Here is a 13,768-nt window from a genome sequence, read left to right on the forward strand (position 1 = left end):
CCGAACCCTCGGCGGGAGCACCGCTGCGCTCCCAAGCGGCGCACTGTAGCAGTGCGCCACCAGGCCGGCCCAAGGAATTCTATTTTTTCATTTGAAAGTTTGGGTAGTTGAGCCTCACGTAGTCTCATTTCTCATGCATTTTAATTTCCCTGTCTTCAAAGCTGGGTAATTTTTGCTCCAGGGTGATTTTTGAACCTGCCAGTATTATCTCAGCCTTGGTGAATGTGGCTGCCTTCGTTCCTGGAATGGAACCCTAGAGAAGATTCTTCATATCCCCAGACACAAAGGAATCAAAATGGAACCTACATCTGTGACATCTATTTATGACTGGCTTCTGTTATGGGCTGCCCCTTAATGGCTTAAGGCATTGGAGAATTTCTTTAAGCCTGATGACATTCTCTTCTCAAAGTTTTTAAAACTTTGAGAAACTGATCATTTGGGACTCCAAGTTAATGGTAACACAATTTCATTAAGTAGGCCCATGACCCCTCTAAGATGTTTGTTTTGGTGTGTACATGCACTTTTTGAGGGGAGGAGACAGTCCTGTCTGTTGCTTTTCTCAACTTCTCAAATGGATGTGTGACTTCCCAGTTTAAGACTTAGCAACTCTAAGTTGCTTTTCTCCTCTTGCCCCAGAGCCCAAACACGGATGTCCTGACTGAGGGACTGTATTAGTCCATTTTGTGTTTCTATAACAGAATACCTGCAACTGGGTGATTTATAAAGAAAACAAAATTTATTGCTTACAGTTTCTGAGGCTAGGAAGTCCAAAGTCCATCTGGTGCTGGTGACAGTGACCCAGTGGTCTCACATTGCAAAATGGTGGAAGCAGAGGAGGCAGAGAGAAAGAGACAGACTCTCCTTTTTTTAAAGCTGTCGGAACCACACCCTGATCACCATTTCTAATTCATTCACTACAGCACGGTCCTACAATCCAATCACCTCTTCAAGGCTCCACCTTTCAATTACCATAATAGGATTTCCCACCTTCTTAACAGTCAGTTTCTAATACATAAAACTTGGGGGACACAATTAAGCTTCAGTGAATTTTGGGGGGATATAATTCAATCCACTACAAGGACCAATGCTGAACTTTTGTTGTCCCTCAGTTTCTTTCTCTTACCCCCTCCATCCCTTACCATTGAGGGACTCTAGAAAGTTACAGGATGTAGATTCCTGGTCACTAGAGAGGGGATCTAAGGCCACAGGGTATCCAAAATCCAAGGGTCAAGTAGACAAAGTGGTCTGGCTCTCAGGGACCAGCAGTTCTTTAGGGTAATGATCTGGTGTATATGTATTCTTGGGTAGCCCTCAAGGTCCCAAGCAAATACTGTCCCAGACAAACGTACCTGCAGGCCGAGAGCTGGGTTAGCTGGAGAGGAAAGCCTTCTTCTCTACTGCAAGTGTATGTGATCATTTTCTTTCCCTGAATTCTTAAAAAGGCAGGAGAGGTTGTCATATGTCACTGTCAGGCTTTCCACTATGTCAAAGCATGAGGGAGCAAGAACTGGGATCCCCACCCTGGCATACACCTTGCTCCCTCACCTAGCAAAGCCTGAATCTCCTCAGTTCCTCTTCAATGGTGTGTGGCCATTACTAATGTCTCACCCTCAAGGAGGTGACACAAGACTCTAACAAAGTCCTATAAAGGGAAAGGCCACTATGAGTGTGCATGGGGACATGGGGGGGTGGAGCATAGGGAGAGGGAACCACCATTTATTGACTGTTAGATCCTTCACCCAGGATAATTGCCTGGTGAACAGCAGCAGGGCACACTCAGTGCTGGAGCAGCTACAGCACAGAGTCACACTGTAGGGCTGGAAAAAGCCCCCAACTCCAGAGACTTAGTCCTGAAAGGGAAAAAGTAAATCTTTATATTGCCTGTGACAATGACTGCCGATTGTACCCCAGTCGTTCACTCGTCCATAGCAGCACTGTCTGGTAGAACTTTCTGCAATGATAAAAATGTTCTATATCTGTACTGTCTGATGTGGTCTCCATGAACCACATGTGGCTATTGAGCACATGAAATGTGGCTAGGCCACTGAAGAATTGAATTTTTAATTTTATATAATTTTAATGCATTTAAATTTAAATAGCCACATATGGCTAGTGACTATGATATTGGATAGTACAGTTGTCCAATTTTTAGCTGGACGGATGGTCACCTGAAATATATTTCACAGCCTCTCTTGCAGGCATGTTGTTAAGTCTTGGCCACCAGATGTGAAGGGAAGTGATGTAGGCGACTTCCAGGTTATGCCCTAAAGGGAAGGTGCATGCCCTACGCATAGCCTTTTACCCCTTCCTGCTGGCTGGACAAGGATGTGACCGTGTGCCATCTGGAATCAGGTGATGAAGACAAGGTCTTTGGGAAAGCAGACAATAAGGTCAAAGGAGCCTGGGTGCCTGTAGATGACTTTGTGTAGCAGCGCCCTAATTCCAGTTCAGACATCTACATGTCAGAGAAACTAAAATTTCATTCCATTATAAGCTTCCATTATTTTGGGTCTCTGTGACTCTGAGCCACACCTATCTTCTATCCTAACCCATGTACTGCCCTCCTCCCTGTTACAAAGATGGGAGAAAAGAATGTTGTAATTATGATGTCGATCATGTGATTTCAAAGCTTCTGTTAGGTGTTTATGCAGCTTGTGGGCAGAGGCCCAGAGTAAAGGGCCTCTGCTCAGCAAAGCACCTCGGTGGGCTGGCTGGTCTGTGAAGGTAGACCTGAGTATAGTGGGGAGTAAGGGGTGGAAAGCTAGATGCTATGTGTGAGAAAGAAAGCAGGATTTGCAGAAGACTGGGCCCTAGAGAAGGGAAAAGAAGGACCTAGAGAGGGGAGAATGGGGGACCTGAGAAAACAACATCATGATGGGCCTGCGGGATGACCCGGCCAGCAGGAAATTTCCCACGGCAGCAATGACTGATGGGCTTTCTCAACAATGACTTCTGTCATCCCTGTGCTGAGCTGTGCAGTAATCCCTCCCTTGCTCCAGACACTGCTACAGACCCCAGCCTTGTGAGGATGCTGCTTTGGAGACAACAAAGGAATTAGGGCAACGTTCAACATGGGACAAAGCAGTGTGGGGAACAGCACAGTTCTTGCAGCAAGACAAAAGGTGAGCTCAAGAGTGCGAGCAAGAAATCTGATCAAGAGGTAACAAGGAGATCAGCAAGCTCCTTGACAGTCCCCGAGACATTGTGGGGAGGGACATGCTGGCTTCCACCACGTGTGGGATGCGGGTTCCTGCCACTCCTCTTGAATGTTAGAGAAGAACATCACCCTGGAAGTCTGCACGGCCTGCAACAAACAGGCAGCTGACATTCAGCTTTGCGGTTCCTGTGATACCGCCTTTCGTCCTGGCGAACTCCCCAAAATCAGACAGCCAAACTGGAAAGAGAAATGAATGTTTCCTTCAATGCTTCCACGAACTTGGCCTGGACTGAAGGAGCTTTGCGGTTCCTGTGATACCGCCTTTCGTCCTGGCGAACTCCCCAAAATCAGACAGCCAAGCTGGGAAGAGAAATGAATGTTTCCTTCAATGCTTCCACGAACTTGGCCTGGACTGAAGGCGAACTGTTCCTCTTAAATCTAGAGAAATCACTAGGAGGAGAAAATCTGTAATTGGTCAGAGGGCAAAGATGGATTGGTGAGTCTGGTGGTTGGAGACATGGGAGGGAGCTTGGGATTTCTGGGATTGACATGGGCCAGAACTCCATATCCAAACTGGCTCCTGAGGCAGAACATGTAACACACGCAGAAAGGTGTTTGCTGTTGTGACTGCTAATAGCAACACTTGTGCTCAACATCCGAATATATTCTCTGTTTATACTTACTCAAGTGATGGAATTTTAGGAGATGTACCTGGGGTAATGGAAAGGTGACAGGCGTTTCTATGGTAACCCTCCTGAATGTGGTCCTATCACATCTTTAGTCATGTTAAGCATAAACTGAAGTTTGGGATCCATTGGAAAAAGAACATTCAGGAATAATAATCAGTGACGTTTATTGAGTGCCTTCTGCTTTGTGCCTGTGTTATGCTGGGCAGTCTACATTCATGTATTCTCCACAACAATTCTTTGATGTGACTTTATCTGCATATTAACAGATGTGGAAACTGAGGATAAAGGAGGTTGATGATTGTTCTAAAGGCATACAGCAAGTAAATGGTGTGGTTGGGATTTGAACCTAGGCCAGCTGTTAGCCACTATCATTTTCTACCTCTTTGTGGCCATGGGTACACACAACATGAAGGGACGACCCATGGTCACCTCATGAGCATGAAACCTTGCACAGAGAACTATAACCAGATGGCGAACATCCTGGGGTGGAGCTGCATGGCTATTAAGGTGCAGCCTAGAAGCTTTTGTTAGTTACATATACCTCTTTATCAACTTATGTACTAGTCACATTATAAGAACCATAAAAGCATAATGTTCCCAAAGCATTTCTCTTATTTGATCTTTCTAAAAGTTTGGATTCCAAATAAACAAGAATTTATTATAATTTGAGTGAATTTATTATAATTGAATGATCAATGGTCATTTTTAACCCCAACTTTACTGACCACGTAACTCACTCATTTTGTTGTTCATTGCATGCCATACTAATGCCACACACTGTCACTAAATCTTGCATTTAATGGGAAAACTATTTTTTCTTTAAATACACATGTATAGTAGTTGTATTGAGTATAAACCTTAATGAAACTCATTTTAAAACATAGTGGTTTCTGACTGAAGATGGTATGAAGTATATTTCTCTGTGTCCTTTCTTAGGTTAATAAATACCTAAGGACCAGCTTACCTGCCAGCTTAACTCTTACAGCAAACCCTACCAAGTAAATAACATGTCAAATGATTCTGGAAGAAGACAATTTCTTCCATTTTGAGGTAGCATCTCTTAGAATTATGAATTTGAGGTTTATCTGATACTGACTTTGCCTGACTAAATGGAGATTATGACATTAATTTTAAGGGGGGAGGTCCAGGATTGCCGACTTGCTATATAAAAATCTCTATTTTAAACATTTAATACATTTTCAGTTCTATACTTCGGTGTACATTGAACCCATATTGCTCCATTGGTAGAAAGCAATAGAGTTTTTAAACTCTCCGTTATTCAGTAGTTACATTAAATGTTATAAAGAAGTTGGAACTGAGCATCTTGTAAAAGTATTGAATTTGATTTTCATTTCATAAGATTTATAGAGTGATGTGAGGATTTAACCTTGTCCTAGAAAGGCTCCTCAATGAGAAGTGTGTCAGTCATATTGAAAAAGGCCTCAAAAGAGCTTCTCCCTGCAGGATTCAGACTCGTACAGCATCATCAGCTACTCTCAGTGCTGCTGGTGAAATGTGGTTTCTCAGATAAAACAGGATCCCAAGAAATGACATTTACAAAATGTAGGTCTAGCCAGTTTGAAGCAAGATTTCACACATTCATGCTGCTGGCGGACACCAAATTGAGAACATTTTTAGCAGGAAGAGCTGGCGCTTAGCTCTGAACCCTGTGGTTGGCGCCTGTGGAGAAACAGATAAGGGGTTGTACAGTTTGCTTATAATAACCATGTTCTCTTGACATTGTAAATTTTTGCACAAAATCACCCAGAAGGCATAACAACAATGCTCTTTACTTCAGTAAACCACTCCTGTGAGTGAACAATACATAGTGATCGTTGGAGAGATCAGAGTTTCCTTTTCCAAAGTCTTTGGAACAGACTCCAGGTTTCTTCCCACCCAGGGAAAAACTGCTGCAAGTGGGGGGGGGGGGGGGGATTAAAATTTGTTTGTTTTAAATGTGAGTCATGACAAACCTTGGGATTAGAAACTCAGAAAGAGAAAAACATATCTGAGCAAGGATAGTAACAGAAAAACCCAGAGCAATATTGGGAAAAAAAAATCCTGTTGCTCTGAGACTTGTCAGACTTATATGTATTCGGTACTGTTGAGAGATGCCCTGCACGGAACTGTCTCTCACGGTGGGCTGGGCAATGCCTCAAATGCTCCCAAGTCTCCTTTAGGTGAAGGCACATCTCTGTGAAGCTCCTGGTGGGATAAAATGTTATCTGGAAGAGAGGAGATATTAATCTGACATTGCCGATTTTCAAACTATCAGAGTTCCTAAGGAATGAGACAAAGGATGGGTAAATTTGGAACATAGGAATTGAGTGGAGAAGGGAAAAGGGGTCAAGAAATGGGTTTCGAGTATGAGATGGGACAGTGCCAGACCGGGGGGGGGGGGTGGGGATTAAAATTTGTTTGTTTTAAATGTGAGTCATGACAAACCTTGGGATTAGAAACTCAGAAAGAGAAAAACATATCTGAGCAAGGATAGTAACAGAAAAACCCAGAGCAATATTGGGAAAAAAAAATCCTGTTGCTCTGAGACTTGTCAGACTTGTATGTATTCGGTACTGTTGAGAGATGCCCTGCACGGAACTGTCTCTCACGGTGGGCTGGGCAATGCCTCAAATGCTCCCAAGTCTCCTTTAGGTGAAGGCACATCTCTGTGAAGCTCCTGGTGGGATAAAATGTTATCTGGAAGAGAGGAGATATTAATCTGACATTGCCGATTTTCAAACTATCAGAGTTCCTAAGGAATGAGACAAAGGATGGGTAAATTTGGAACATAGGAATTGAGTGGAGAAGGGAAAAGGGGTCAAGAAATGGGTTTCGAGTATGAGATGGGACAGTGCCAGACCCGAAAGGGGCCCTGGGAAGACAAGGGAGCCTGCGTGCCTACGTTTTGGGAAAAGGAGGTGGGATAGAAGCAAAATAATCCCTGGCTGCATCTACATGAGTCCTCATCAGTTATGACACAGGTACACAGACTTTTTTAAACAAACAGTTTTTCATAAGCTTTATGCAACACTTGTCTTTATCCATCACGAAGCCTGCAAACCTAGTTGCACTCCTCAGTGGTATGACTCTTCCGTCCTCTCTGCTAAGCCTGATTTCAGTGGCTCACCAATCACAGAATTTCTGGATTGTTCCCAGGAACCAGGCACAGGAGCAATACGGTGACCTCTCTGCAACTATCAGCATTGACCTGCTCTCACAGAGTTCTCACCAGAGCTGCCCACAGCAGCTAAGTGAGGGGGTAACATCTCTGATGCCTCCCGCCCTCTAGGAGGTGAGAGGTAAAGGTAAAGGTGAGTCTGAGTCATCCCTAACGCAGACATTAAGCCCTGAGATAATCAAGACCATCAGGGTACTCCTGGATATCTGTGCAGCATTGTATCCTCAGACTCTGCTCTGCAGACCCATCACTCAACAGGCCTGAGTCACGGATAATGCGCCAGCTAGTTTACCCATTGCATTACTTCACAGTGTGTAGAAGCTTCCAACTGGCCTGTGCCCTCCAAAACTAAAAAAATAAGCTTATTTTCTACCACGTTGAGCCTTTGGGCTCTCTAGCCAGCACTTTAATATACCTGAACCCCAAAGGACATCCTTCAAATAGGGGAGCTCTAGATGGTAGCCCTGACACATGGACCTATTTCTTGCCTAAATTTAAAATGTCCAAGGCTATTTTTTCCCCCTCTTTCTGGGAAGCTGACCTAAACAAGTAAGGATGTACTATAAATGTCTTTCAAGACTTGACTTGTAGGTTCTAATTATAATTAAGATGATAATAATATTACTTTGTATTTGCTCTGTGCCTTTCTTCCAAAGGGCTCTGAGCACTCTCAGCTGCGTGACGGCAGGTATTACACGTTCGTTTGTATCTACTCGCAGATTCTAATTACACTTTCTTTTGATCATGGTTCTGAACTCACCTCCCTTCTCGGAGCCTGGGGCACAGGGGCCACTTTGTCAGGCTAACTTTTCTCCGTGTCTGTCCTGCCCTCCCTCTGTGTTATCTGATGGATAACAGAATTCACGTCAGAACTCACCTCCCTTCTCGGAGCCTGGGGCACAGGGGCCACTTTGTCAGGCTAACTTTTCTCGGTGTCTGTCCTGCCCTCCCTCTGTGTTATCTGATGGATAACAGAATTCACGTCAGCAGGCCCTGCTGGCAGAACCTGACCCCCAGGCCTCTGCATTATGCTGGCTCTGCCCTGCCCCTTCCAGGAGCCTCTCCACCCTCGTCACCCCCACTCCCCAGACTCCCAGGTGCCAGAGAGTGAGCTTCCTGCCTCTGTCATCAAGGAAGGGACCCTTGTCTGAAGTTGCTCCACACCCCAGCCTGCCCTAGATGGACTCTCCGCCCTGGTCGCCCCAGCTCCAGGGCAGGGGCAGATGTGGACTTGCTCATGTCCCCGTTAAGCAAAGCAGGAATCACACAGAAGCTTTGTTTGGTCTTCCAGGATCCCTTTGAATGTCCTGGCTCTTCCCTGGCTCCAGAGGAAACTCTGGCAGTTCCTCTGACTTTTCTGGTCCCTCTGAGCTAAAAATGGTCCTATGGTCATTGAAGTCATGAAATAATAGTCCCAACCCAGCAATTAAATGTTCAGCCCTATGGAATAATAAAAACTCTGAACTGGATTTAAAGGCAAGGCTTCTCCTTGCTCTTGGCTCAGGCCAACTACGGGGGTGGGACGAGACTGTCTCTCCTTTCCTCCTTCTCCCTTCAGCTGCTGACTACAGTTTGTGACACACATATGCCCCTTCCAGCCTTCAGCACTGGAGGAGGAGGAGGAGGAGGTGGGGGAGGAGGGAGAACTGGAGAACAGTGCAGGAAAGGTCCAGGGTGGGCCTTCTCAGGACTTGGGTGGCATTGCAGTTCAGTCTTCTTCAGAGACTTCCTGCCCCTCATCAGCACCGGGTGCTCTCACTTGTGGGTCCCAGGACAAGGGTCGATGAGTCTAAATCCTAGCAGTTGCTTATACTTCCTCGGTTCCTGGAAATCTGCGACACCTTTGCTTCTCTCAGCTGAGGTTCCTTTACCTCCCAGGCGACTCAAGGGGGCAGCATCCAAGTTCCCACCCGGCATACATACATGGTCCGCTCCCTGATCCTCCACCCTCCGCCCACTCACCCAGCCCAGCCCTCTCGCTTCTCTCTGCCACCAAGGCTCCTAGCCAGCCCTTTTGGGTTTTCCGGGTGGGTCCAACTCACTGTGCCCCCCAAACTGAAGTGATGCACATTAAGTTCTCCTTAAGACCCTCTATTGTGAAGGGAAAGAGACATACCCTCCTCTTCCCCCCCTTGTGTGCAAGGGTGATGGGGGGTCCTCAGCATACCATCAGCCTTCTCCCAAAATCCTCGCTGAAAATCTTGCTTCTCAACCCCTATTTTGAAGTCCATTTTTAACTTGGATGTTGAAGAAGATGGTACGAATAATCTAACTGGTTTGATTTTCTACCTCTTTGGACCTCACTCTTGAACTTATGGTCTTGGTTCTTTGGATGTAACCTGAGTCTGAAGGGAGAGAGAAGCATGGGCGGAGATCCTGCCTGGCCTCCCTGAGACTTTACTATCACATGGTCCCGAGGACCGTAATTATCCGAATACAGATTTTCCCCACTTCCGAGTTGGAGCTTTTATGAACCATAGTGTTAAATCTTGAAAGAAAATCAAATTAGGATGTCTGTGTGTATTTCCCTGTGAAAATCAGTATAGTTCTCCTTGACCTCCACTAAAATTTACTTAGGCTTTCCAGCCAGAGCAAGAGAGCCATGTGACTTGGGTTCACATTATAAATGCACCTTTGGGTGCCTGGTGCACAGAAGTTTATTCCACCCAGTCTCAATCCATTTCCCCAATAAGACAGCTATGGTGTGTTTTGGAATACCTACCCCTTCTATTTTTATCATCCAGTTGTCTAAAGGAACAATTTGGAGGGGCATCCAAATATTTTGAAAAATGATAGTCAAAGACACTGCCCAATATGTTACCTAATGTTCCTTCTGTATAAAGGTAACCATAGAATAGAACACACCACCTACTGACATTTAGTACCAGAAAATATTTCTGTCCATCATCAAACTTGTATGCTTCCTTTTATTTGCTGATGAGAACTATGTAACGATGTATTTCTCAGTTTGCTTTACCTACCAGGAAGCAGAACACTAAATTTAGTGTTTGATCATAATAATTTATTTATTCCAGGAAGCTGATGTGTCTATGTCATTGCACTTTTATTTGGTTTCTGTTATTTCTTTCTCTTTTTTAAAAGTTATGTTATATTTTTAGATATATTCTAACGTTTTAAACCATCTCCAATTCTTTTTCTTTGTGGTCATCAGGATATAAAGCCTAGACATATATGAAGAAAACTTGTATTTGTTCATTCCTTCAAAAATATTTATTGGTCATCTCCTATATGCCAGGCATTTTGCTAGGTACTGGGAGAAACAATGGTGGGCAAACAGACCTTTCCTGCCCTTGCAGAGCTCACAGGGCACCTGGGGAAGAGCCTGAGAAGGAAAGTCACAAGACTGTGGAGTTATGGCAGCCAAGAGAAGCAAGTGTTTCCAAAGGAAGGATAAATCCCCTGCTGCAAAGAGACCAGGTAAGACAAGAACTGAGATGTGCTCATTCAGCAACAAGGTCATTAGCAACCCCGCCAAGAGAATTTCACTGAAATATTGAATGGAAGACAAAGAAGTAGGAGCTGCAAATGTAAACAACTCCTTCAAAAAGTTAGGCTGTGGCAGAGACAGCTGGGTGGCTGCTGGGGAGGGCGTGAAGACCTGTGGTGACTCAGCCCCATCAGGTGCCCATCAGTTACCATCTTAGTAACTTCAAATGATTATTTGGATTTCCATCGATTTCCAAGTCTTCTTGTGCTTAGACTCAATATTAATTTCCCTGGAAAGAGAGGGTCCCAGAATGCCTGGACTATCAGGTCAAGGAGAGAAGAAGGGTGCAAACACTTTCCCTGCTAGCTGTTTGGCTGTCTTCTATTCTCTAAAATATCACTGTGGCTCTGGGTGCTAACTTCCAGGGGCACCCAAGATCCCGGGAGTGCCCTAGGAACTGTATTCTCAACTCAGACATGTGGCACACTTGGCTGCCAGCCACAGCTGGCCTCCCTCCCAGCTTGACTGAAGAACACCACAGCTTTACAGATCTGCCTGATCAATTCCTCTGCACAGCAGAGAGAGGGGGGCTGGCCAACAAGACCTTTGAGCACGGGAAACACATCACATTCCATTTTTCCAGGCCTGAGTTCAAGTCCCACCTGGACCTGTGTTGGCTGCTTTCCTTATTTACCCCACATTAGCTTGATTTATCTCAAGGATAGTTCAGTGACTTGAGAAAGCAATCTGCATTGTGGTTTTAATGTTATGAGGCTAAGAAAGGAGTCAAATGGCCTCAAGACAGACATAGGGGCCACATGAGGCTTTTCCAAATTCGCTTGCTTATTTAAGGAAAGAAAAGTGATAACTTTCTCCAAAATCACAGTGACTCAATATAAATTACATAACATTCTGCCTATTCGTCTTCCTCTATCATGCAATTAACTTGTACATCACATAAGTATTCAATCAACTCTCCTATTTTATAGTGAGAGTTTTACAGTTATTTGCATTTCTTTCTTTGTCTTGGCTGCCAGGGAACTCATCTTCAGATTTTATTTTCAGATACAGCAACCTTCTTGAAATTTTCAGTTGGCATATTCATTTATTCACTCTATTTTTGGATTTTTAAAAATTTTGCTCATATTTTGTTTACTTACTATATATATTTTTGGAAGCTGCTTTACATATTTTTTTGAAAATGAGATAGGGAATAAATAAGATCAATAAAGAATTATGCATCCCTCTGTTTGATAAGTTTATTCTGTTTTCAGCTTACTTTCATTTGTATAGAGGAGTATAGAAGGGATTCTTGTTTTTAGAGATAAACTCTTTGTTATTTTACTGAAGACTTCAGCGGTGTGTGTGTGTGTGTGTGTGTGTGTGTAGCAAGGTGCAGTATAGCACAACAGTTGCGAATGTGAGTTGTGAAGACAGACTGCCTGGGTTCAAATCCCAAATCTACCACTTACCAGCAGGATGACCTTAAGTAGTGTCCTTAATTCTTTGTACCTCAGTTTAAATTATGAGAGTAATAATATCTCATAATATGATTGTAAGGATGAAATGTTAATACCCTAATACATGTAAGGTGCTTAGAACATTAATACTATTTGTTACTGTTGGCATGGGGCAGGGCAGGAAGGTGATGCTGAAAACCAAGTCTCTCCAAAAGAGGGAAGGAGGTGGCGTCACTAGCTGCCCTCCCTCCTCTTGGTACTTTAGCCAAACTATAGAGAAGAGAGAGGGGGCTGGGCAGTGGTAACTGGTTTAGAAATTCCCCTGCTCAGCCTAGTAGTCCTGTTTCCTGGTCCAGACGCTTGCTCTACACAGTGTCTTTCTCATTTCCCCTGATTTACTGTTTGGTTCAAGAAACTCGAGAGGGAGCTGTGTCTATTTCTCTCTTGAATCTGTCTCTTGAGCTTTTAATCCCAATGACTTTGTTTTTTATTTTTAGACTTTCTATTTGGTTCTTTGTTATTGTTAGTCAGCCACTTACTCGTTTTTACTTTTGTAAAGTTATATAGGCTTGTCATTAAATGAGACTAATAGCCCTAACTGGCAATCCTCTATTCCCTTCCCCAGAGAAGTCACTTTCAGCTCTTTCAGCTGGTTATTTGGGATTTACTGCTATTTCTCTAAATAACGCATTTGTATTGCAGTTTCTTGTCTGTTTATTAGTTCGTTTCAGTGCTTGGCATTATACTGCTATCCCACTATGGAAAATAAGGGTGTAACTCGCTTTCATTCCCATGCCCTAGCACAGTCACCGTCCTCCCCAGTACTCTATCCTTCCAATAGTTATGGTCTAATGGATTAGATCAGTATTCAGCGTGTAGGTTGTTGTGATTCTGTAAACACCTTGGATTGCCAAGCCATGTAGTGTGCTAAGAACACTTTCCCTTTCCTGCAGCAGTTTTTATTTTCCATGGAATCAATCATTATTTTTCTCAGTTGCTTAGTTTTCTATAAATTTAACACTAATTTTATCCCAACCCTCTGACAGGTGTTGAAACCACCTCTCAGTCTGTTCAGACACATCATGTATTCCTTTGACCTTCACCTCCCTGGAGGACTTGCCTGGGCCTTTCTAACCTGCCTTAGCCTGGGCTCCTCCTCCCCCCTCACACAGGGGATGCCTCTCCTTGTCTCTGGACTTGTATTCTTCACTGTCTTTTCTCTTTGTTTATTCCCTTGTTTTGATGGAGCATATCCTCCAGCAGTTTCTCCTTTTTTCAATTTATTTTTTAATCGACAAGTAAACATTGTATACATTTATGGAGTACCACACGATGTTTTGATGTAGGTGTACATCATAGAATGTCTAAATAAAGCTATTTAACATATGCATTACCTCACGTACTTACTATTTTGTGTGTGTGAGGAGAACACCTAAAATCTACTCTTCAGGCAATTTTGAAGTACACAGTATATTGTTATTTATTATAGTCACCATGACATCCAGTAGCTTCTTGAGAAAGGGCCCTTGGAAGATAAATTTTTGATGCCACGTACATATGAAAATATCTTTATTTTACTGTCAACTTGACTGATAATTTAGCTGGAGGGAGAATTCTAGGCTGAGTACAGTTTTGTCCCACAATGATGAAAGCATGGCTTCAGTGCTTTTAGCTTCCAGAAGCCTAAAGAGATTCCGATTCCTTTTCCTTTGTATGTAGCTTCTTCCCCCTCTCTCTAGAAGCTTGCAAGATCTCTGTCTGCATTCTGTAGATCTAGTTTCTTCTGTCTTGTGGGCACTCAGTGGGCCTATTCATTTTGGTAACTCATGTCTTGTA

The sequence above is a fragment of the Galeopterus variegatus genome, unplaced genomic scaffold, assembly GCF_000696425.1.
Source record: "Galeopterus variegatus unplaced genomic scaffold, G_variegatus-3.0.2 Scaffold1824, whole genome shotgun sequence".
In the NCBI taxonomy this organism is placed as follows: domain Eukaryota; kingdom Metazoa; phylum Chordata; class Mammalia; order Dermoptera; family Cynocephalidae; genus Galeopterus; species Galeopterus variegatus.